This window comes from Mesoplodon densirostris, chromosome 16 (assembly GCF_025265405.1).
Source record: "Mesoplodon densirostris isolate mMesDen1 chromosome 16, mMesDen1 primary haplotype, whole genome shotgun sequence".
Lineage (NCBI taxonomy): Eukaryota > Metazoa > Chordata > Mammalia > Artiodactyla > Ziphiidae > Mesoplodon > Mesoplodon densirostris.
This window is the reverse complement of record NC_082676.1, coordinates 43,187,943-43,212,606: the sequence shown is the minus strand read 5'-3', so window position 1 is coordinate 43,212,606 and position 24,664 is coordinate 43,187,943. Positions and strand designations below refer to the sequence as shown.

Sequence of the window (24,664 nt, the reverse complement as noted above, 5' to 3'; positions counted from 1 at the left end):
GGCCAGCCTCTGGGTGCTCTGTGGGACAGGACAGTGCTGAGGACGGGACACCTCAACGAGCTTTTGCTTCTACCTCCTTCGCCTCGTCCTGCCGTCTCTAGTGCGTGGAACGCTGCTCCGTCCTCGGACTCGGAGGTTTGTGTGTGGTGTTTCCATCGCGATGCAGAAGCCCTTGGAGAATAAGAGCTCGCATCTTCCTTCCCTACCATCTGTAAAATCTGACATGGACCCAGCCCACAAGTCCAGTTGGAGATGGTGCTTCTTCATATGTGCCATCATCTATCTAGGAGCTAGAGGCACAGCAGCACATAGACAAAATGCCTGCCCTCTGGTACTTCCTTCTGGTGGGGGAGACAGTCCATACACACAGAAATATATTTATAATCTCATGGCAGCCAGTGATGAGATAAAGAGGGTTACCTGGATGAGGATGATGGCCGTGACACCTCGGCTGTGGTGGTCGCAGCAGCCATCTTGAAAGAGGTGTGCTTTGAAGGCACACACAAAGGGGGAATCCTGGTCTGGAGCATTCCATGCGGAGGGCAGAGACTGTACTCCTGGGGCCCTGGCTTATTACGGGGTGGAGGATGGGAGTCCTACAGGGATTTGTCTTCCCACCTGAAGACAAGATTCCTCCAGGCTGCTGACGGGGTGACCACACAGGCGTGGCAGGCCACAGGCTCTGCAGGGAGATGCTGCAGCGCCGTCTGGTCCAGGAAGGGCGTTCTCAGGACTGGAATCGGCGTGGCAGGTCCAAACCCTGGCTCCAACTCCGACGGGCCACGTAACTTTGACTGAGTGGCTTAACCTCTCTGTGCCTGTTTCCTCATCTGTAAAATAAGGATAACAGTACCCACTTGAATGCAGTGAGGACTGAGGTTTTTTCGTTTTGTTTGGGTCATTTTTGGCCACACTGTGCAGCTTGTGGCATCTTAGTTCCCTGACCAGAGATTGAACCCGGGCCCTCGACAGTGAAAGCACGGAGTCCTAACCACTGGACCTCCAGGGAATCCCCAGGAGCAGGTTAACAAAGCACCTCGAACAGTGCGTGGCGCTCTGGAAACATTTATTTTAACAGTGTGCTGTGGAGGGTGTCCAAGAGCAAGGCTAGTGGGTCACCTCTGGTTACCTTTGGTAGGTGAGAACTAACAAAGCAAAGAGATCTCTAAGCTCTAGTCTTCCGTCAACAGTGGTATTGCCTTTGCAATGGGTTCCTGTCATTTGCTGAAGTATTTGAGAACTGATGGCTGAAAAGGATGTTTATAACAAACAAATTTCATGAAATAAAAACCACCCTCACCACACATAACACGCATTGATGTTTAAAATTCTTAGTTTCTTCTATTTAATTGAAAAACCGGGCTTAACCACGAAATTGATTGCATGGCCAACTTAAAGGCAGCCTGCAATTTCAAAAGCACTGTCCTAGTGCCAGCAATAATAGTGACCAGGTCATCGACAGATGGTAGCATATGGTGAGGCAAGAGAACACGGTGTTTAGGAGCTTGGGTTTAGGATTAGGAACCGGATTGTCTGGGTTCAAATTCTGTCACTGCCAACTTTTCTCTTGGGGATCCTTGGGCAAGTTTCATTTATACTCTGCCACCATTTTTTTTCATCTGTAAAAATAAGGATTGATAATAGTGTTTACTTCCTAGGGTTCTTGTGAGGATTCAATGAATCAAAATGTGTGGAGCCTATAGAGGATAAATGCTGGTTGTAGTTGTGGAGGCCCAGAATCAGCCTGCTTACCTAGATCCCCTCCATGCAGAGGATCTGGTGGGGGTGTAGGGGCCAGCACTTGGAGGTCAGTTGGTGGAAACAGGACCAGAGCTGAGCCCACAAGCCCTGTCTACTGTCCTATTCACACCCTCCCTACTTTGGTCCCTGGAAAAGTTAAAGGTTAATGGTGCAATTCCACCAGTGATCTGATCCATTGTACAGATTGAACTATGTGAAAGATGACATTTCTCATGACCTCTCTGATGGAAGATGTAGAGACTAGGACGTAGCCCATCTGCAGTCGTGAGCACCCATTGATAAAGTGGGTACTTTGGAATGAGGCAGGGGAGTGATGTCGGAGGATGCAGGGATCAGCCTGCTGGTTACGTATTGAGTTCTGGTCCTGCAAGCTCAGCCCCAAAGCTGCATGACACTGAGCCTTCCGTCCCCAGCAGAGCGAGGTCTGCTTTGAATGGAGAGCTTCATTTACAGAAGGCTGATTCACCCACTGGGGCTGTAGCTGGTAGGGTAGAGTCTGGATCCCAAGCTGTGTCCAAGGCTGAAAGGTTCAGTAATGCCTGGATATTTCTGGCAAAGTGTCAGGCAACTATAAAACAGGACAAAATTGTCTAAACCAGCCATTTCAGGGCGCTGGAAGTTGACAAAAGGCAAGTAAATAAAAAAAAAAATTGAGAAGCATCTATTTATGGAAAAACTGCTGAACTTCAGGAAAAAACACTGAGTATTTTGCCTGGAGCTGCTTCCATTTCCCCCCTCATCCCCAGCTTGTAGTGCTACCAGGGTGAAGGTGTCTCTAAAAACTAGCAGCTTCATTGTTGGGCTTGATCTGGAGGGAAAGGTGAAATACCCGTGTGCAATGGCCTTGTCTGTAAAAATAGCAAACTCGATAGGAAATGAATGGGGAAAGCCCACAACTTTATTAGCCTGAGGCTGAAGTCCCACTTGGGGCAGGTGGCAGACCAGTGGACTCTGTAGAAATTTACCAAGGAACTCCTGGAAGAGAGAACCAGAGAGCTTCCACACATCCCTGGTTGAATGGGAGGCTGTGTGCACACACACGGGAGACCCAAGAAAGCTCAAGCTCTGTGGGGGAAAGTAAAAGCTGGGATAGGCTTGAAAACAGACTGAATTTTGAATAGGCTTCCCCACTTGCCCCCAGACCTATGAGCAAAGGGTGAAAGCCTTACTGGCTCGAGTGTTTGATCAGAACCTCAAACCAGTCATTGCTGGTCTCCCGTGCTATACAGATCCAGGGACAATCTCTCGGGAGTTTTTATTTTACAAAAAATAAAAATATAAATTAAACTGAGCAGAGACATCATGGGCTACATACCATGGAGAAGATAGTTTCCACAGATTGAGTATAGGCAATTTCCTAAAAGCAAAACAATAACATCAGCCTCGGGGAAAAATCAGAATCCACAGTTGCTACAATGTATTATCTAAAGTGTCCACTTTTGGGGACTTCCCTGGTGGCGCAGTGGTGAAGACTCGTGCTCCCAAAGCAGGGGGTCCGGGTTCGATCCCTGGTCAGGGAACTAGATCCCACATGCATGCTTCAACTAAGAGTTTGCATGCTACAACTAAGGAGCCTGCCTGCTGCAACTAAGACCCAGTGAGCTGCAACTAAGGAGCCCACATGCTGCAACTAAGACCAGGCGCAACCAAATAAATAAATAAATATTTAAAAAATAAACAAAACGTCCACTTTTCATCAACAAAAAAGGAAAGTAAAATTAAAGATACAGTACCATTTACAACCACTTAAAAATGCTTAGTTATGAATCTAGCAAAAGCATATATAGAACATATACGCTGAAAACTATAATACACTGATAAAAGAAATCAAAGAAGATCTAAATAAATGGAGGGACATATCATGTTCATGATTGGAAGACTCAACATAGTAAAGATGTCTCTGCTTGCCAAATTAAAGGTATAATACAATTCCTATCAAAATCCTAGCAATGGTTTTTTTAGACAGAAAAGATTATTTAATTTATAAATTTAATTTATAATTAATTTTTATAATTTTATAATTTTTTTAATATTATAATTTTTAATTTATAAATTAAAATTCATAAGGAAAGCCATAGGCCCTAGATATCTAAGGTAATCTTGGAAAAGAATAAAGAGTGAAATCACTCTACCCAAATAAGCCTTACTATATAGCTACAGTAATGAAGACAATAGAGTATTGGTAGAAGGACAGATGCATAGATCAATGAAATAGAGGAGCCCAGAAACAGACCCACACAAGTATGCTGCTGGATTTTTAAAATATAAATCTATAATTTTATTAAGACAAAAACTGACAGTGTTGGTACGAAGTTTACATCTAAAAGTTTTCACAGAAACCTAACACATGCCTTTTACAATGGAGTTCTAGATGCAGGTCTAGATAATGTCAAGAACTGATGGATCTCATGAGTCATGACAGCATTTTGGGTTTTAGTTAATGCTTAGGATTAAAAAAAAAGTTTTGTTTTAAAGTGAACCACTGCCCCAGAGTGAAAATTTAATCTTCTCCTGAGACCAGGGCTTTTGAAATCATTCAACTCTTGAAGTGCTTCAGTGAACTTGTGCTGTCAGTGACTGAACCCTGCCACCAATGGTTTCAAAGTTCAAAAAACAGAGGCTCCAAGAGCACCAGTCCTTGTCTTTCCCTACTTTCCCACCTCCTGTACCACCCTCTGCCCTTCGCCAAATACTTCAGCCAGTGGCTTGGATGGAGAAGCTGATATTTATAACTTCATGACTGGAGAAGAAAGGGTCTTCTTGTCAACTTCAAGAATCAGCACCTCTAGGACAGAATGACCTGCCTGTGTATACACTCCAATGAGACTTTTCCTCCTCAGCCAGTTTCCATCCCCCAAACTTTGTAACTGGCTTAGTCCTTAGTTGGGAACAGCATTATGCTGAGGCAGGGAACACCTTGGCTTCTAAGTTTCAGGTATTCACAGCTTATAAACAGTCTCTCACAGTCCTCATTAGGTTGCCAATGACACTTTTTGAAAGGATAAAATATTCTGGACACAGAACCAAATCATCATTAGTTGTTCTTTCCTTTGTTTCACCATTTACCCAACCAGGCCCCAGATTTTAACAAAAATGATCCTAATCCATCTCCCTTCTTTCCCACCCCATCCCTCCAACCCCAAATAATACACCAGTAATAGCCAAAAACTACATACATGCTATGCTGTAAAAATGCAGAGTTAACACTATTGTGAAGAAGGCTGTGTGTTGTGGAGATGCTCTTTGAAGATCTACAGTATCTTTTGCTCTCCCACATCCCAGCCTGCAAGTTTTGTCCTATGTAGAAGGCCCTTTGCCTTTCTCAGTAAAGTTCAGAATGGGTTGTCTTGAAACACTGACCCTCCTTCCCCTCCACTGGGATGGCTGTGCAAACTGTACAGCATGGAACAGCTTTAAAGCACTTGGGCTGCTGTAGGGCACAGAAACTATACTGGCTCTTCAAAGGACATCTTCTCAAGCCACCTCTATGGTGTCAAGACAAGTAGAACTCCTTTCCCCACTCGAACCCCACGGTCAGACATGACAAGGGCTGGTACTCAGGAGAGTTAATTCTTGTCATCTTTTTTGTCATCATCCTCCAAGGGGTAGGAATGCCACGTCAGCCTTTCCTCATAGGAGGATATGACAACCTGTGGGCGCTTGACATTGGCTTCCTTGGCAGGGCCCAGGTCAGCCTCATCAGTTTTTCCATTTCCTCAGGAATATGAGTTCTCCACTGGAGTCTATAGCTCCAATAATCCACTCCAGTTCCAAACCCTGGGCAAAGCCTCATGGCTTTTCTGACTCTTTTTCTTCTTTGGTTTGCTCTCCTCCCCCTTATCTTCCGAATCAGAATCAGCTTTGCGCTTGCCCCCCTCTGATTTGTCTGTCTCGTGTGCTGTTTCCTGTGACTGCAGGAACTCGGCAGTGAGGTCGGGGCAATCCAGGTTTTCTTCTGGCTCCCATGTGTCGTCCTCATCTGAGAACCCCTTCCACTTTAGGAGGTACTCCACTTGGCCCTTTACCACTCGATGGTCAAGAACTTTTCCTACCAAGTATTCTTCTTCCGCTTCTTCTAGCACCTCTTCCACTTGCTTCTTGTTTTGTTTTTTCCCCACAGTGCCTGCCAGCTTTCTGCTATAAAGGGTGACACTGCTCAGAGCAGCGCCCACAAGCCTGAGAAGAATCAGGGCCGCGCTACTGGTGCTTTTTGTTCCTTTTTTTTTGAGGAAAATAACTATTTAATAAGTAAACATGAAAACAATTGTTAAAAAGTCATGGCAGGGCTTCCCTGGTGGCGCAGTGGTTGAGAGTCCGCCTGCCGATGCAGGGGACACGGGTTCGTGCCCCGATCCCGGAAGATCCCACATGCCGCGGAGCGGCTGGGCCCGCGAGCCATGGCCGCGGAGCCTGTGTGTCCGGAGCCTGTGCTCCGCAACGGGAGAGGCCACAGCAGTGAGAGGCCCGCGTACAGCAAAAAAAAAAAAAAAAAAAAAAAAAAAGTCATGGCAAAGACACATGGTAAGTCATTTATAGCCATTTAGTTAAGGTTATTAGGAGTTTTAATAAGCTAGGAAAATGCTTACAATTTATTTTTTTTGAATTTCTGAATTTTATTTTATTTTATTTTTATACAGCAGGTTCTTTCTTCGTTTTTTCAGTAAAATTTTGCAATTTATATCATTCCTGTCCATTTCTTTATTTTTTGAATTTTATTTATTTTTTACACAGCAGGTTCTTAGTAGTTATCCATTTTATACGTATTAGTGTATATATGTCAATCCCAATCTCCCAATTCATCACAGCACCACCACCTCCCTCCACCGCTTTCCTCCCTTGGTGTCAATACATTTGTTATCTACATCTGTGTCTCTATTTCTGCCCTGCAAACCGGTTCATCTGTACCATTTTTCTAGGTTCCACATATACGCATAAATATACGATATTTGTTTTTCTCTTTCTGACTTACTTCACTCTGTATGACAGTCTCTAGGTCCATCCACGTCTCTACAAATGACCCAATTTTGTTCCTTTTTATGGCTGAGTAATATTCCATTGTATATATATACCACATCTCCTTTATCCATTCATCTGTCGATGGTCATTTAGGTTGCTTCCATGACCTGGTTATTGCAAATAGTGCTGCAACGGACATTGGGGTGCATGTGTCTTTTTGAATGATGGCTTTCTCTGGGTATAGGCCCAGTAGTGGGATTGCTGGGTCATATGGTAATTCTATGTTTACTTCTTCAAGGAACCTCCGTACTGTTCTCCATAGTGGCTGTATCAATTTACATTCCCACCAACAGTGCAGGAGGATTCCCTTTTCTCCACACCTTCTCCAGCATTTATTGTTTCTAGATTTTTGGATGATGGCCATTCTGACTGGTGTGAGGTGATACCTCATTGTGGTTGTGATTTGCATTTCTCTAATGATCAGTGATGTTGAGCCACTTTTCATGTGTTTGTTGGCCACCTGTATATTTTCTTTGAAGAAATGTCTATTGAGATCTTCTGCCCATTTTTGGATTGGGTTGTTTGTTTTTATAATATTGAGCTGCATGAGCTGTTTATAGATTTTGGAGATTAATCCTTTGTCCGATTATTCATTTGCAAATATTTTCTCCCATTCTGAGGGTGGTCTTCTCATCTTGTTTGTAGTTTCCTTTGCTTTGCAAAAGCTTTTAAGTTTCATTAGGTCCAATTTGTTTATTTTTGTTTTTATTTCCATTACTCTAGGAGGTGGATCAAAGAAGTTCTTGCTGTGATTTATGTCAGAGCATTCTTCCTATGTTTTCCTCTAAGAGTTTTATAGTGTCCAGTCTTACATTTAGGTCTCTAATCCATTTTGAGCTTATTTTTGTGTATGGTGTTAGGGAGTGTTCTAATTTCATTCTTTTACATGTAGCTGTGCAGTTTTCCCAGAACCACTTACTGAAGAGACTGTCTTTTCTCCATTGTATATCCTTGTCTCCTTTGTCATAGATTAGTTGACCATAGCTGTGTGGGTTTATCTCTGGGCTTTCTATCCTGTTCCATTGATCTGTATTTCTGTTTTTGTGCCAGTACCATATTGATTGTCTTGACTACTGTAGCTCTGTAGTATAGTCTGAAGTGAGGGAGTCTGATTCCTCCAGCTCATTTTTTTTTTTTTTTTTTTTTTTTTGCGGTATGCGGGCCTCTCACTGTTGTGGCCTCCCCCGTTGCGGAGCACAGGCTCCGGACGCGCAGGCTCCGGACGCGCAGGCTCAGCGGCCATGGCTCACGGGCCCAGCCGCTCCGCGGCATATGGGATCCTCCCAGACCCGGGCACGAACCCGTATCCCCTGCATCGGCAGGCGGACTCTCAACCACTTGCGCCACCAGGGAGGCCCGTCTCCTCCAGCTCATTTTTTTCCCTCAAGACTGCTTTGGCTATTTGGGGTCTTTTGTGTCTCCATACAAATTTTAAGATTTTTTTTTCTAGTTCTGTAAAAAATGCCACTGGTAATTTGATAGGGATTTCATTGAATCTGTAGATTGCTTTAGGTAGTATAGTCATTTTCACAATATTGATTCTTCCAATCCAAGAACATGGTATATCTCTCCATCTGTTGGTATCATCTTTAATTTATTTCACCAGTGTCTTACAGTTTTCAGCATACAGGTCTTTTGTCTCCCTAGGTAGGTTTATTCCTAGGTATTTTATTCTTTTTGTTGCAATGGTGAATGAGATTGTTTCCTCAATTTCTCTCTATGATCATTGTTAGTGTATAGGAATACAAGAGATTTCTGTGCATTAATTTTGTATCATGCAACTTTACCAAATTCATTGATTAGTGCTAGTTTTCTGGTGTCATCCTTAGGATTCTCTATGTATAGTATTATATCATCTGCAAACAGTGACAGTTTTACTTCTTCTTTTCCAATTTGTATTCCTTTTATTTCTTTTTCTTCTCTGATTGCCATGGCTAGGACTTCCAAAACTATGTTGAATAATAGTGGTGAGAGTGGACATCCTTGTCTTGTTCCTGATCTTAGAGGAAATGCTTTCAGTTTTTCACCATTGAGAATGATGTTTGCTGTGGGTTTGTCATATATGGCCTTTATTACGCTGAGATAGGTTCCCTCTATGCACAGTTTCTGGAGAGTTTTTATCATAAATGGGTGTTGAATTTTGTCAAAAGCTTTTCTGCATATATTGAGATGATCATATGATCAATTTGTTAATATGGTGTATCACATTGAATGATTTGCATATATTGAAGAATCCTTGCATCCCTGGGATGAATCCTACTTGATCATGGTGTATGATCCTTATAATGTGTTGTTGGATTCTGTTGGCTAGTATTTTGTTAAGGATTTTTGCATCTATATTCATCAGTGATATTGGTCTGTAATTTTCTTTTTTTTGTAGTATCTTTGTCTGGTTTTGGTATCAGGGTGATGGTGGCCTCACAGAATGAGTTTGGGAGTGTTTCTTCCTCTGCAATTTTTTGGAAGAGTTTGAGAAGGATGGGTGTTAGCTCTTCTCTAAATGTTTGATAGAATTCACCTGTGAAGCCTTCTGGTCCCGGACTTTTGTTTGTTGGAAGATTTTTAATCAGTTTCAGTTTCATTACTTGTGATTGGTCTGTTCATATTTTCTATTTCTTCCTGGTTCTGTCTTGGAAGGTTATACCTTTCTAAGAATTTGTCCATTTCTTCCAGGTTGTCCATTTTAGTGGCATAGAGTTGCTTGTAATAGTCTCTTAGGATGCTTTGTATTTCTGTGGTGTCTGTTGTAACCTCTTTTTCATTTGTAATTTTATTGATTTGAGTCCTCTCCCTCTTTTTCTTGATGAGTCTGGCTAATGGTTTACCAATTTTGTTTATCTTCTCAAAGAGCCAGATTTTAGTTTTATTGATATTTGCTATAGTGTTCTTTGTTTCTATTTCATTTATTTCTGCTCTGATCTTTATGATTTCTTTCTTTCTGCTAACTTTTGGTTTTGTTTGTTCTTCTTTCTCTAGTTCCTTTAGGTGTAAGGTTAGATTGTTTATTTGAGATTTTTCTTATTTCTTGAGGTAGGCCTGTATTGCTATAAACTTCCCTCTTAGAACTGCTTTTGCTACGTCCCATAGGTTTTGGATCATCGTGTTTTCATTGTCATTTGTCTCTAGGTATTTTTTGATTTCCTCTTTGATTTCTTCAGTGATCTCTTGGTTATTTAGTAACATATTGTTTAGCCTCCATGTGTTTGTGTTTTTTACATTTTTTTCCCTGATTTCTAATCTCATAGTGTTGTGGTCTGAAAATATGCTTGATATGATTTCAATCTTCTTAAATTTACTGAGGCTTGATTTGTGACCCAAGATATGATCTACCCAGGAGTATGTTCCTTGCGCTCTTGAGAAGAAAGTGTAATCTGCTGTTTTGGGATGGAATGTCCTATAAATATCAATTAAAGCTATCTGGTCTATTGTGTCATTTAAAGCTTGTGTTTCCTTATTAATTTTCTGTTTGGATGATCTGTCCATTGGTGTAAGTGAGGTGTTAAAATCCCCCACTATTATTGTGTTACTGTTGATTTCCTAATTTATATCTGTTAGCATTTGCCTTATGGATTGAGATGCTCCTATGTTGGGTACATATCTATTTATAATTGTTATATCTTCTTCTTGGATTGATCCCTTGATCATTATGTAGTGTCCTTCCTTGTCTCTTGTAACATTCTTTATTGTAAAGTCTATTTTATCTGATATGAGTATTGCTACTCCAGCTTTCTTTTGATTTCCATGTGCATGGAGTATCTTTTTCCATCCCTTCACCTTCAGTCTGTATGTGTCCCTAGGTCTGAAGTGGGTCTCTTGTAGACAGCATATATATGGGTCTTGTTTTTGTATCCATTCAGCAAGCCTGTGTCTTTTGGTTGGAACATTTAATCCATTCACGTTTAAGGTAATTATCGGTATGTATGTTCCTATTACCATTTTCTTAATTGTTTTGGGTTTGTTTTTGTAGGTCCTTTTCTTCTCTTGTGCTTCCCACTTAGAGAAGTTCCTTTATCATTTGTTGTAGAGGTGGTTTGGTGGTGCTGAATTCTCTTAGCTTTTGCTTGGTTGTAAAGATTTTGATTTCTCCATTGAATCTGAATGAGATCCTTGTTGGGTAGAGTAATCTTGGTTGTAGGTTCTTCCCTTTCATCACTTTAAATATGTCATGCCACTCCCTTTTGGCTTGTAGTTTCTGCTGAGAAATCAACTGTTAGCCTTATGGGAGTTCCCTTGTATGTTATTAGTCACCTTTCCCTTGTTGCTTTCAATTTTTTTCTTTGTCTTTAATTTTTGTCAATTTGCTTACTATGTGTCTCAGCATGTCTCTTCTTAGGTTTATCCTGTATGGGACTCTCTGCACTTCCTGGACTTGGGTGGCTCTTTCCTTTCCCATGTTAGGGAAGTTTTCAAATATAATCTCTTCAAATATTTTCTCGTGTCCTTTCTCTCTCTCTTCTCCTTCTGGGACCCCTATAATATGAATGTTGTTGCATTTAATGTTGTCCCAGAGGTCTCTTAGGCCCTCTTCATTTCTTTTCTTTCTTTTTTCTTTATTCTGTTCCGTGGCAGTGAATTCCACCATTCTGTCTTTCAGGTCACTTATCCATTCTTCTGCCTCAGTTATTCTGCTATTGATTCCTTCTCGTGTAGCTTTAATTTCAGTTATTGTATTGTTCATCTCTGTTTGTTTGTTCTTTTTTTTTTTTTTTTTTTTTTTTTTTGCTGTACGCGGGCCTCTCACTGCTGTGGCCTCTCCCGCTGCGGAGCACAGGCTCCGGACACACAGGCTCCGCGGCCATGGCTCGCGGGCCCAGCCGCTCCGCGGCATGTGGGATCTTCCGGGACCGGGGCACGAACCCGTGTCCCCCGCATCGGCAGGCGGACTCTCAACCACTGCGCCACCAGGGAAGCCCTGTTTGTTTGTTCTTTAATTCTTCTAGGTCTTTGTTAAACATTTCTTGCATCTTCTCGATCTTTGCCTCCATTGTTTTTCCAAGGTCCTGGATCATCTTCACTATCATTATTCTGAATTCTTTTTCGGGAAGGTTGCCTATCTCCACTTCCTTTAGTTGTTTTTCTAGGGTTTTATCTTGTTCCTTCACCTGGTACAAAGTCCTCCGCCTTTTCATTTTGTCTGTCTTTCTGTGAATGTAGTTTTCCTTCCACAGGCTGCAGAATTGTAGTTCTTGCTTCTTCTTCTGCCCTCTGCTGGATGAGGCTATCTTAGAGCCTTGTGCAAGCTTCCTGATGGGAGGGACTGGTGGTGAGTAGAGCTGGGTGTTGCTCTGGTGGGCAGAGCTCAGTAAAGCTTTAATCTGCTTGACTGCTGATGGGTGGGGCTGGGTTCTCTCCCTATTGGTTGTTTGGCCTGAGGCGACCCAGCACTGGAGCCTACCCAGCTCTTTGGTGGGGCTAATGACAGACTCTGGGACAGCTCACACCAAGGAGTACTTCCTAGAATTTCTGCTGCCAGTGTCCTTGTCCCCACGGTGAGCCACAGCCACCCCCTGCCTCTACAGGAGACCCTCCAACACTAGCAGGTAGGTCTGGTTCAGTCTCCTATGGGGTCACTGCTCCTTCCCCTGGGTCCCGATGCGCACACTACTTTGTGTGTGCCTTCCAAGAGTGGAGTCTCTGTTTTCCCCAGTCCTGTCAAAGTCCTGCAATCAAATCCTGCTAGCCTTCAACCTCTGAATCTCCAGGAATTCCTCCTCCTGTTGCCGGATCCCCAGGTTGGGAACCCTGACTTGGAGCTCAGAACCTCCACTCCAGTGGGTGGACTTCGGTGGTATAAGTGTTCTCCAGTTTGTGAGTCACCCACCCAGCCATTATGGGATTTGATTTTATTGTGATTGCACCCCTCCTAAGCATCTCATTGCTTATTTTTCTTTGGATGTGGGGTATCTTTTTTGGTGAGTTCCAGTGTCTTCCTATAAATGATTGTTCAGCAGTTAGTTGTGATTCTGGTGCTCTCCCAAGAGGGAGTGAGGGCACGTCCTTCTACTCTGCCATCTTGAACCAATCCCTACTGGCACTTCTTGTTGGGCTGGCTGGGGGAGTCTGCCCATTGGAATTTTGACACAGGTGTGAAAGCAATTCAGTGAAGGAAGAATAGTCCTTTCAAAAATGGTGCTGAGGGCCTCCCTGGTGGCGCAAGTGGTTGAGAGTCCGCCTGCCGATGCAGGGGATACGGGTTCGTGCCCCGGTCTGGGAGGATCCCATATGCCGCGGAGCGGCTGGGCCCGTGAGCCATGGCCGCTGAGCCTGCGCGTCCGGAGCCTGCGCGTCCGGAGCCTGTGCTCCGCAACGGGGGAGGCCACAACAGTGAGAGGCCCGCATACCGCAAAAAAAAAAAAAAAATGGTGCTGAAGCAACTGGACATTCATAGAAAAAAAATTGTACTTTGACCTAAGTCCCATACGTTATGCAAAAATTAACTCAAAATGGATCATGTAAAACATAAAACTATAAAAGATTAGAAGAAAACATAGGAGAAGGCTTCCCTGGTGGCACAGTGGTTAAGAATATGTCTGAAAATGCAGGAGACATGGTTTCGAGCCCTGGTCCAGGATGATCCCACATGCCGTGGAGCAACTAAGCCCGTGCACCACAACTTCTGAGCCTGAGCTCTAGAGCCCCCGAGCCATAACTACTGAAGCCCATGTTCCACAACTACTGAAGCCCGCACACCTAGAGCCCGTGATCCGCAACAAGAGAAGCCACCACAATGAGAAGCCTGCACACCACAATGATGAGTAGCCCCCGCTTGCTGCAACTAGAGCAAGCCTGCACACAGCAACGAAGACCCAATGCAGCCATAAATAAATAACTAAATAAATAATTAATTTAAAAAAAACATAGGAGAGTACCTTTAGGGTCACCAGAAGCACCCTAAAGCACCCTTTAGGGTCACCAGAATCCATAAAAGGAAAAATTGACAAATTGGACCTCATCAAAATGTAAAATTCTTGCTCTGTGAAAGACAGTTGAGAGGAAGAAAAGACAAGGCTACAGGGTTGGAGAAAATATTTGCAAACCATATATCCAACAAAGGACTACCTCTAGAATATCTAAAGAACACTCAAAACTGAAAACAAACTAAGAAACAAAAACCCCCCAAAAAACTCACGGAATAATCCAATTAGAAAATGAGCAAAACACATGAACAGACATTTCACTGAAGAGGATTTACAGATTTCACATAAGCACATAGAAAGATGTTCAACATCTTTAGCCATTGGGGAAATGAAAATTAAAAGCACAATAAGATATCACTACACACCTATCAGAATTGCTAAAATTAAAAAAAAGTGACAACATCAAATTCTAGTGAGAACACAGAGAAACTGAGTTATACATTGCTAGTGAGAATGTAAAATGGTACACCTACTCTGGAAAACTGTGGAATTTCTTATAAAACTAAACATGTAACTACCATACAACCCAGAAATTGTACTTCTGGGCATCTATCCCAGAGAAATGGAAATGTATGTTCACACAAACACTTGTACATGAATGTTCATAGTAGCTTTATTCATAATAACCAAAATCTGGAAATGACCCCACATGTTCTTCAATGGGTGAATGGTTAAACAAATTGTATGTCTTAATCTGTTTGGGATGCTATAACAAATTACCACAGACTAGGTGTCTTACAAACAACAGAAATTTATTTCTCACAATTCAAGAGTGGGAAGTCCAAGATCCAGACTCCAGCAGATTTGATGTCTGATGAGAACCTGCTTCCTACTCTGGAGTTTCTTTTATAAGGGCATTAATCCCATTCCTGAGTGTTCAGCCTTCATAACCAAAGGTCCAACCCTCTAGATACCATCACACTGGAAATTATGTTTCAACATATGAATTTGGGGGCAACAAAAATTCAGTCTATGGCATGTGGTACATTCATACCATGAGACAGAACTCAGTAAACAGAGAAATTAACACTTAAATTTTTTTAAATTGAGGAATAGTTGATTTACAATGCTGTGTTAGTTTCTGGTGTACAGCAAAATGATTCAGTTATATACAGATATAGAAGCAAAGGCTTCAAAGCAGCTTTTATAAATATGCTTAGAGAATTAAAGGAAATTATGAAAAGGATTAAAGCAAAATATATCTACAACTAAAGAGCAGGGAATCTCAACACAAACAAAAAGATATAGCAAAGAACCAAGGGGAAATTCTAGAGTTCAAAAGTGCAATAACTTTAAATGAAATATTTACTAGATGATCTTACCAATAGGCTTGAGGTGGTAGAAGAAAGAGTCAGTGAACTTGAACATAGATTATAAAAATTACCCAATCCTGAAGATTCGAGAGAAAAAAATGATTGAAGAAAAATGAACAGAGTCTCAGGACCTGTGGGCAACATCAAGCGTACCAACATAGGGAAATGGTAGTTACAGAAAAAGAGGAGCTAAAAAAAGAAATAGAAAAAAACATTTGAAGAGGGCTTTGCTGGTGGTGCAGTGGTTCAGAATCCTCCTGCCAAAAGACCTGTACTCAGAAAACTATAAGACACTGATGAAAGAAATCAAAGATGACACAAACAGATGGAGAGATAGAATTCTTGGATTGGAAGAATTAGTATTGTGAAAATGACTATACTACCCAAAGCAATCTACAGACTCAATGCAATCCCTATCAAATTACCAGTGGCATTTTTTTTTTTTTTACAGAACTAGAACAAAAAATCTTAAAATTTGTATGGAGACACAAAAGACCCTGAATAGCCAAAGCAGTCTTGAGGGAAAAAAATGAGCTGGAGGAATCAGACTCCCTCACTTCAGACTATACTACAAAGCTACAGTAATCAAGACAATATGGTACTGGCACAAAAACAGAAATATAGATCAATGGAACAGGATAGAAAGCCCAGAGATAAACCCACACACCTATGGTCAACTAATCTATGACAAAGGAGGCAAGGATATACAATGGAGAAAAGACAGTCTCTTCAGTAAGTGGTTCTGGGAAAACTGCACAGCTACATGTAAAAGAATGAAATTAGAACACTCCCTAACACCATACACAAAAATAAGCTCAAAATGGATTAGAGACCTAAATGTAAGACTGAACACTATAAAACTCTTAGAGGAAAACATAGGAAGAACACTCTTTTTTTTTTTTTTTTTTTTTGGCGGTACGCGGGCCTCTCACTGCTGTGGCCTCTCCCGTTGCGGAGCATAGGCTCCAGACGCGCAGGCTCAACGGCCATGGCTCACAGGCCCAGCCGCTCCACGGCATGTGGGATCTTCCCAGACCCTGGAACGAACCCGTGTCCCCTGCATTGGCAGGCGGACTCTCAACCACTGTGCCACCAGGGAAGCCCGGAAGAACACTCTTTGACATAAATCACAGCAAGAACTTTTTTGATCCACCTCCTAGAGTAATGGAAATAAAAACAAAAATAAACAAATGGGGCCTAATGAAACTTAAAAGCTTTTGCAAAGCAAAGGAAACTACAAACAAGATGATGAGAAGACAACCCTCAGAATGGGAGAAAATATTTGCAAATAAATCAATGGACAAGGGATTAATCTCCAAAATCTATAAACAGCTCATGCAGCTCAATATTAAAAAAACAAACAACCCAATCCAAAAATGGGCAGAAGACCTCAATAGACATTTCTCCAAAGAAGACATACGGATGGCCAACAAACACATGAAAAGCAGCTCAACATCACTGATCATTAGAGAAATGCAAATCACAACCACAATGAGGTATCACCTCACACCAGTCAGAATGGCCATCATCCAAAAAATATAGAAACAATAAATGCTGGAGAAGGTGTGGAGAAAAGGGAACCCTCCTGCACTGTTGGTGGGAATGTAAATTGATACAGCCACTATGGAGAACAGTACGGAGGTTCCTTGAAGAAGTAAACATAGAATTACCATATGACCCAGCAATCCCACTACTGGGCCTATACCCAGAGAAAACCATCATTCAAAAAGACACATGCACCCCAATGTCCGTTGCAGCACTATTTGCAATAGCCAGGTCATGGAAGCAACCTAAATGACCATCGACAGATGAATGGATAAAGGAGATGTGGTACATATATACAATGGAATATTACTCAGTCATAAAAAGGAACAAAATTGTGTCATTTGTAGAGACATGGATGGACCTAGACTGTCATACAGAGTGAAGTAAGTCAGAAAGAGAAAAACAAATATCGTATATTAATGCATATATGTGGAACGTGGAAAAATGTTACAGATGAACTGGTTTGCAAGAAGAAATAGAGACACAGATGTAGAGAACAAATGTATGGACACCAAGCGGGGAAAGCCGGGGGTGGTGGTGGTGGTGGGATGAACTGGAAGATTGGGATTGACATATATACACTAATACGTATAAAATAGATAACTGATAAGAACCTGCTGTATAAAAAAATAAAATTTAAAATGTAAAAATAATTTAAAAAAAAATAAAATTCAAAACCAAACAAAAAGAATCCGCCTGGAAAAAGTCTGGACCTGTGGAAGAGGCAAGAGACTTTTTCTTCCCTCTTTGTTTCCTGGTGCGCGAGGAGAGGGGATTAAGAGCACTGCTTAGAGGAGCTCCAGCACGGACCCCAGAGACGGGCATGAGACACTAAGGCTGCTGCTGCCACCACCAAGAAGCCCATGTGCGAGCATAGGTCACTCTCCACACCTCCCTTCCAGGGAGCCTGTGCAGCCCGCCACTGCCAGGGTCCCGAGATCCAGGGACAACTTCCCTGGGAGAACGCACGGCGAGCCTCAGGCTAGTGCAACCTCACGCTGGCCTCTGCCGCCGCAGGCTTGCCCTGCATCCCTACTCCTCCCTCCCCCGGCCTGAGTGAGCCAGAGCCCCCGAATCAGCGGCTCCTTTAACCCCGTCTTGTCTGAGCGAAGAATAGATGCCCTCCGGTGACCTACATGCAGAGGTGGGACCAAATCCAAAGCTGAGTCCCGGGAGCTGTGTGAAAAAAGAAGAGAAAGGGAAATCTCTCCCAGCAGCCTCAGAAGCAGAAGCAGCGGATTAAATCTCCACAATCAACTTGATGTACCCTGCATCTATGGAATACATGAAGAGACAATGAATCATCCCAAATTGAAGAGATGGACTTTGAGAGCAAGATTTATTATTTTTTCCCCTTTTCCTCTTTTTGTGAGTGTGTATGTGTATGCTTCTGTGTGAGATTTTTGTCTGTATAGCTTTGCTTTCACCATTTGTCCTAGGGTTCTATCCGTCCATTTTTTGTTTTTACTTAAAAATTTTTTTCTTAATAATTATTTTTGATTTTAATAACTATTTTATTTTTTATTACTTTATTTTATTTTCTTTTATCCTCTTTCTTTCTTCTTTCTTTCTTTCTTCTTCCTTCTTTCCTTCTTCCTTCTTTCTTTCCTTTTTCTTTCCTTCCTTCCTTCTTTAATTCTTTCTTCTTCTTTCCTTCCTTCTTCCTTCCTTCTTTCTTCCTTCCTTCCTTCTTCCTTCCTTCTTCCTTCCCTCTCTTTCTTTCTCTCTCCCTCTCTTTCTTTCTCTCTCCCTGTTTCTTCCTTCTTTCTTTCTTTCTTTCTTTCTTTCCTTCCTTCCTTCTTTCTCCCTTTTATTCTGAGCCATGTGGATGAAAGGCTCTTGGTGCTGCAGCCAGGAGTCAGTGCTGTGCCTCTGAGGTGGGAGAGACAACTTCAGGACACTGGTCCACAAGAGACCTCCCACCTCCACATAATATCAAATGGCAAAAATCTCCCCCAAATCTCCATCTCAACACCAACACCCAGCTTCACTCAATGACCAGCAAGCTACAGTGCTGGACACCCTATGCCAAACAACTAGCAAGACAGGATCACAACCCCACCCATTAGCAGAGAGGCTGCCTAAAATCATAAGTTCACAGACACCCCAAAACACACCACCAGACGTGGTCCTGCCCACCAGAAAGACAAGATCCAGCCTCAGCCACCAGAACACAGGCACTAGTCCCCTCCACCAGGAAGCCTACTAACCCTATGAACCAAACTTAGCCACAGGGGGCAGACACCCCAAACAATGGGAACTATGAACCTGCAGCCTGCAAAAAGGAGACCCCAAACACAGTAAGATAAGCTAAATGAGAACACAGAAAAACACACAGTAGATGAAGGAGCAAGACAAAAACCCACCAGACCTAACAAATGAAGAAGAAATAGGCAGTCTACCTGAAAAAGAATTCAGAATAATGATAGAAAAGATGATACAAAATCTTGGAAAAAGAGAAAATGCAAGAAACATTTAATAAGGACCTAGAAGAACTAAAGATGAAACAAGCAACGATGAACAACACAATAAATGAAATGAAAAATACTCTAGAAGGGATCAATAGCAGAATAACTGAGGTAGAAGAACGGATAAGTGACCTGGAAGATAAAATAGTGAAAATAACTACTGCAGAGCAGAATAAAGAAAAAAGAATGAAAAGAACTGAGGACAGTCTCAGAGACCTCTGGGACAACATTAAATGCACCAACATTCGAATTATAGGAGTTCCAGAAGAAGAAGAGAAAAAGAAAGGGACTGAGAAAATATTTGAAGAGATTATAGTTGAAAACTCCCCTAATATGGGAAACGAAATAGTTAATCAAGTCCAGGAAGCACACAGAGTCCCATACAGGATAAATCCAAGGGGAAACACATCAAGACACATATTAATCAAACTGTCAAAAATTAAATACAAAGAAAACATATTAAAAACAGCAAGGGAAAAACAACAAATAACACACAAGGGAATCCCCATCAGGTTAATAGCTGATCTTTCAGCAGAAACTCTGAAAGCCAGAAGGGACTGGCAGGACATATTTAAAGTGATGAAGGAGAAAAACCTACAACCAAGATTACTCTACCCAGCAAGGATCTCATTCAGATTTGATGGAGAAATTAAAACCTTTACAGACAAGCAAAAGCTGAGAGAGTTCAGCACCACCAAACCAGCTTTACAACAAATGCTAAAGGATCTTCTCTAGGCAAGAAGCACAAGAGAAGGAAAAGACCTACAATAACAAACCCAAAACAATTAAGGAAATGGGAATAGGAACATACATATCGATAATTACCTTAAATGTAAATGGACTAAATGCTCCCAGGAAAAGACACAGACTGACTGAATGGATACAAAAACAAGACCCATATATATGCTGTCTACAAGAGACCCACTTCAGACCTAGAGACACATACAGACTGAAAGTGAGGGGATGGAAAAAGATATTCCATACAAATGAAAACCAAAAAATCTGGAGTAGCAATTCTCATATCAGACAAAATAGACTTTAAAATAAAGACTATTAGAAGAGACAAAGAAGGACACTACATAATGATCAAGGGATCAATCCAAGAAGAAGATATAACAATTGTAAATTTTTATGCACCCAACTTAGGAGCACCTCAATACATAAGGCAAATACTAGCAGCCATAAAAGGGGAAATCGACAGTAACACACTCATAGTAGGGGACTTTAACACCCCACTTTCACCAATGGACAGATTATCCAAAATGAAAATAAATAAGGAAACACAAGCTTTAAATGATACATTAAACAAGATGGACTTAGTTGATATTTATAGGACATTCCATCCAAAAACAACAGAATACACATTTTTCTCAAGTGCTTATGGAACATTCTCCAGGATAGATCATATCTTGGGTCACAAATCAAGCCTTGGTAAATTGAAGAAAATTGAAATTGTATCAAGTATCTTTTCCGACTACAACGCTATGAGACTAGATATCAATTACAGGAAAAGATCTGTAAAAAATACAAACACATGGAGGCTAAACAATACACTACTTAATAACGAAGTGATCAATGAAGAAATCAAAGTGGAAATCAAAAAATACCTAGAGGGGCTTCCCTGGTGGCACAGTGGTTGAGAGTCTGCCTGCCGATGCAGGGGACACGGGTTCGTGCCCCGGTCCAGTAAGATCCCACATGTCGCGGAGTGGCTGGGCCTGTGAGCCATGGCCGCTGAGCCTGCGCATCCAGAGTCCGGGCTCTGCAATGGGAGAGGCCACAACAGTGAGAGGCCCGTGTATCACAAAACAAAATAAAACCAAACAAAAAATACCTAGAAACAAGTGACAATGGAGACACGACGACCCAAAACCTATGGGATGCAGCAAAAGCAGTTCTAAGAGGGAAGTTTATAGCAATACAATCCTACCTTAAAAAACAGGAAACATCTTGAATAAACAACCTAACCTTGCACCTAAAGCAATTAGAGAAAGAAGAACAAAAAAACCCCAAAGTTAGCAGAAGGAAAGAAATCATAAAGATCAGATCAGAAATAAATGAAAAAGAAATGAAGGAAATGATAGCAAAGATCAATAAAACTAAAAGCTGGTTCTTTGAGAAGATAAACAAAATTGATAAACCATTAGCCAGACTCATGAAGAAAAAAAGGGAGAAGACTCAAATCAATAGAATTAGAAATGAAAAATGAGAAGTAACATCTGACACTCCAGAAATACAAAAGATCATGAGAGATTACTACAAGCAACTCTATGCCAATAAAATGGACAACCTGGAAGAAATGGACAAATTCTTAGAAATGCACAACCTGCCAAGACTGAATCAGGAAGAAATAGAAAATATGAATAGACCAATCACAAGCACTGAAATTGAAACTGTGATTAAAAATCTTCCAACAAACAAAAGCCCAGGACCAGATGGCTTCACAGGCGAATTCTATCAAACATTTAGAGAAGAGCTAACACCTATCCTTCTCAAACTCTTCCAAAATATAGCAGAGGGAGGAGCACTCCCAAACTCATTCTACGAGGCCACCATCACCCTGATACCAAAACCAGACAAGGATGTCACAAAGAAAGAAAACTACAGGCCAATATCACTGATGAACATAGATGCAAAAATCCTCAACAAAATACTAGCAAACAGAATCCAACAGCACATTAAAAGGATCATACACCATGATCAAGTGGGGTTTATTCCAGGAATGCAAGGATTCATCAATATACGCAAATCAATCAATGTGATACTCCATATTAACAAATTGAAGGAGAAAAACCATATGATCATCTCAATAGATGCAGAGAAAGCTTTCGACAAAATTCAACACCCATTTATGATAAAAACCCTGCAGAAAGTAGGCATAGAGGGAACTTTCCTCAACGTAACAAAGGCCATATATGACAAACCCACAGCCAACATCGTCCTCAATGGTGAAAAACAAAGCATTTCCACTAAGATCAGGAACAAGAGAAGGTTGCCCACTCTCACCACTCTTATTCAACATAGTTTTGGAAGTTTTAACCACTGCAGTCAGAGAAGAAAAGGAAATAAAAGGAATCCAAATCGGAAAAGAAGAAGTAAAGCTGTCACTGTTTGCAGATGACATGATACTATACATAGAGAATCCTAAAGATGCTACCAGAAAACCACTAGAGCTAATCAATGAATTTGGTAAAGTAGCAGGATACAAAATTAATGCACAGAAATCTCTGGCATTCCTGTACACTAATGATGAAAAATCTGAAAGTGAAATCAAGAAAACACTCCCATTTACCATTGCAACAAAAAGAATAAAATATCTAGCAATAAACCTACCTAAGGAGACAAAAAAACCATATGCAGAAAATTATAAGACACTGATGAAAGAAATTCAAGATTATACAAATAGATGGAGAGACAGACCATGTTCTCAGATTAGAAGAATCAACATTGTGAACTCTACTACCCAAAGCAATCTACAAATTCAATGCAATCCCTATCAAACTACCACTGGCATTTTTCACATAACTAGAATAAAAAAAATTCACAATTTGTATGGAAACACAAACGACCCTGAAGAGCCAAAGCAATCTTGAGAACGAAAAACGGAGCTGGAGAAATCAGGCTCCCTGACTTCAGACTATACTACAAAGCTACAGTAATCAAGACAGTATGGTACTGGCACAAAAACAGAAATATAGATCAACGGAACAGGATAGAAAGTCCAGAGATAAACCCACGCACATATGGTCAACTTATCTTTGATAAAGGAGGCAGGAATGTACAGTGGAGAAAGAACAGCCTCTTCAATAAGTGGTGTTGGGAAAACTGGACAGGTACATGTAAAAGTATGAGATTAGAACACTCCCTAACACTATACACTAAAATAAGCTCAAAATGGATTAAAGATCTAAATGTAAGGCCAGAAACTATCAAACTCTTAGAGGAAAACATAGGAAGAACACTCTTTGACATAAATCATAGCAAGATCCTTTTTTACCCACCTCCTAGAAAAATGGAAATAAAAACAAAAATAAATGGGACCTAATGAAACTTCAAAGCTTTTGCACAGCAATGGAAACCATAAACAAGACCAAAAGACAATCCTCAGAATGGGAGAAAATATTTGCAGATGAAGCAACTGACAAAGGATTAATCTCCAAAATTTACAAGCAGCTCATGCAGCTCAATAACAAAAAAACAAACAACCCAATCCAAAAATGGGCAGAAGACCTAAATAGACATTTCTCCAAAGAAGATATACAGACTGCCAACAAACACATGGAAGAATGCTCAACATCATTTATCATTAGAGAAATGCAAATCAAAACTACACTGAGATATCATCTCACAGCAGTCAGAATGGCCATCATCAAAAAACCTAGAAACAATAAATGCTGGAGAGGGTGTGGAGAAAAGGGAACACTCTTGCACTGCTGGTGGGAATGTAAATTGATACAGCCACTATGGAGAACAGTATGGAGGTTCCTTAAAAAACTACAAATAGAACTACCATATGACCCAGCAATCCCACTACTGGGCATATACCCTGAGAAAACTATAATTCAAAAAGAGTCATGTACCAAAATGTTCATTGCAACTCTATTTACAATAGCCAGGAGATGGAAACAACCTAAGTGTCCATCATCGGGTGAATGGATAAAGAAGATGTGGCACATATATACAATGGAACATTACTCAGCCATAAAAAGAAACGAAATTGAGTTATTTGTAGTGAGGTGGATGGACCTAGAGTCTGTCATACAGAGTGAAGTAAGTCAGAAAGAGGAAGAGAAATACAGTATGCTAACACATATATACGGAATCTAAGAAAAAAAATGTCATGAAGAACTCAGGGGTAAGACAGAAATAAAGACAAAGACATACTAGAAAATGGACTTGAGGATATGGGGAGGGGGAAGGGTAAGCTGTGACAGAGTGAGAGAGTGGCATGGACATATATACACTACCAAACGTAAAATATATAGCTAGTGGGAAGCAGCCGCATAGCACGGGGAGATCAGCTTGGTGCTTTGTGACCACCTAGAGGGGTGGGATAGGGAGGATGGGAGAGAGGGAGATGTGAGGGGGAAGGGATATGGGAACATATGTGTGTGTGTGTGACTGATTCACTTTGTTATGAAGCAGAAACTAGCACACCATTGTAAAGAAATTATACTCCAATAAAGATGTAAAAAAAAAAAAAAAAAAGAACCCACCTGCCAATGCAGGTGACACAGGTTTGAGCCCTGGTCTGGGAGGATCCCACATGCCATGGAGCAACTAAGCCTGTGCGCCACAATGACTGAGCCTGAGCTCTAGAGCCTGCAAGCCACAACTACTGAGCCCACACACTACAACTACTGAAGCTCGCACACCTAGGGCCTGTGCTCCACAACAAGAGAAGACACCACAATGAGAAGCCCATGCATGGCAATGAAGAGCAGCCCCCGCTTGCTGCAACTAGAGAAAGCCCGTGTGCAGCAATGAACATGCCAAGCAGCCAAAAAAAAAAAAAAAAAAGTTGAAAAATCATGGCCCCAAACTTTCAAATTTGGTAAAGATCACTAAATCTACAGATCCAAAAATATCAATGAATCTCAAGTTAAGTAAATTCAAAGGGAGCCCTACCTAAATACACTGTGAA

General features: G+C 41.3%; 1 pseudogene; it reads right to left on the bottom strand.

Annotated features, from left to right (window-relative positions):
* Positions 1-5,327: 5,327 nt before the first annotated feature.
* The window catches only part of LOC132476944 (chromobox protein homolog 1-like), a 38,311-nt pseudogene continuing 18,974 nt past the window's right edge, over positions 5,328-24,664 (bottom strand).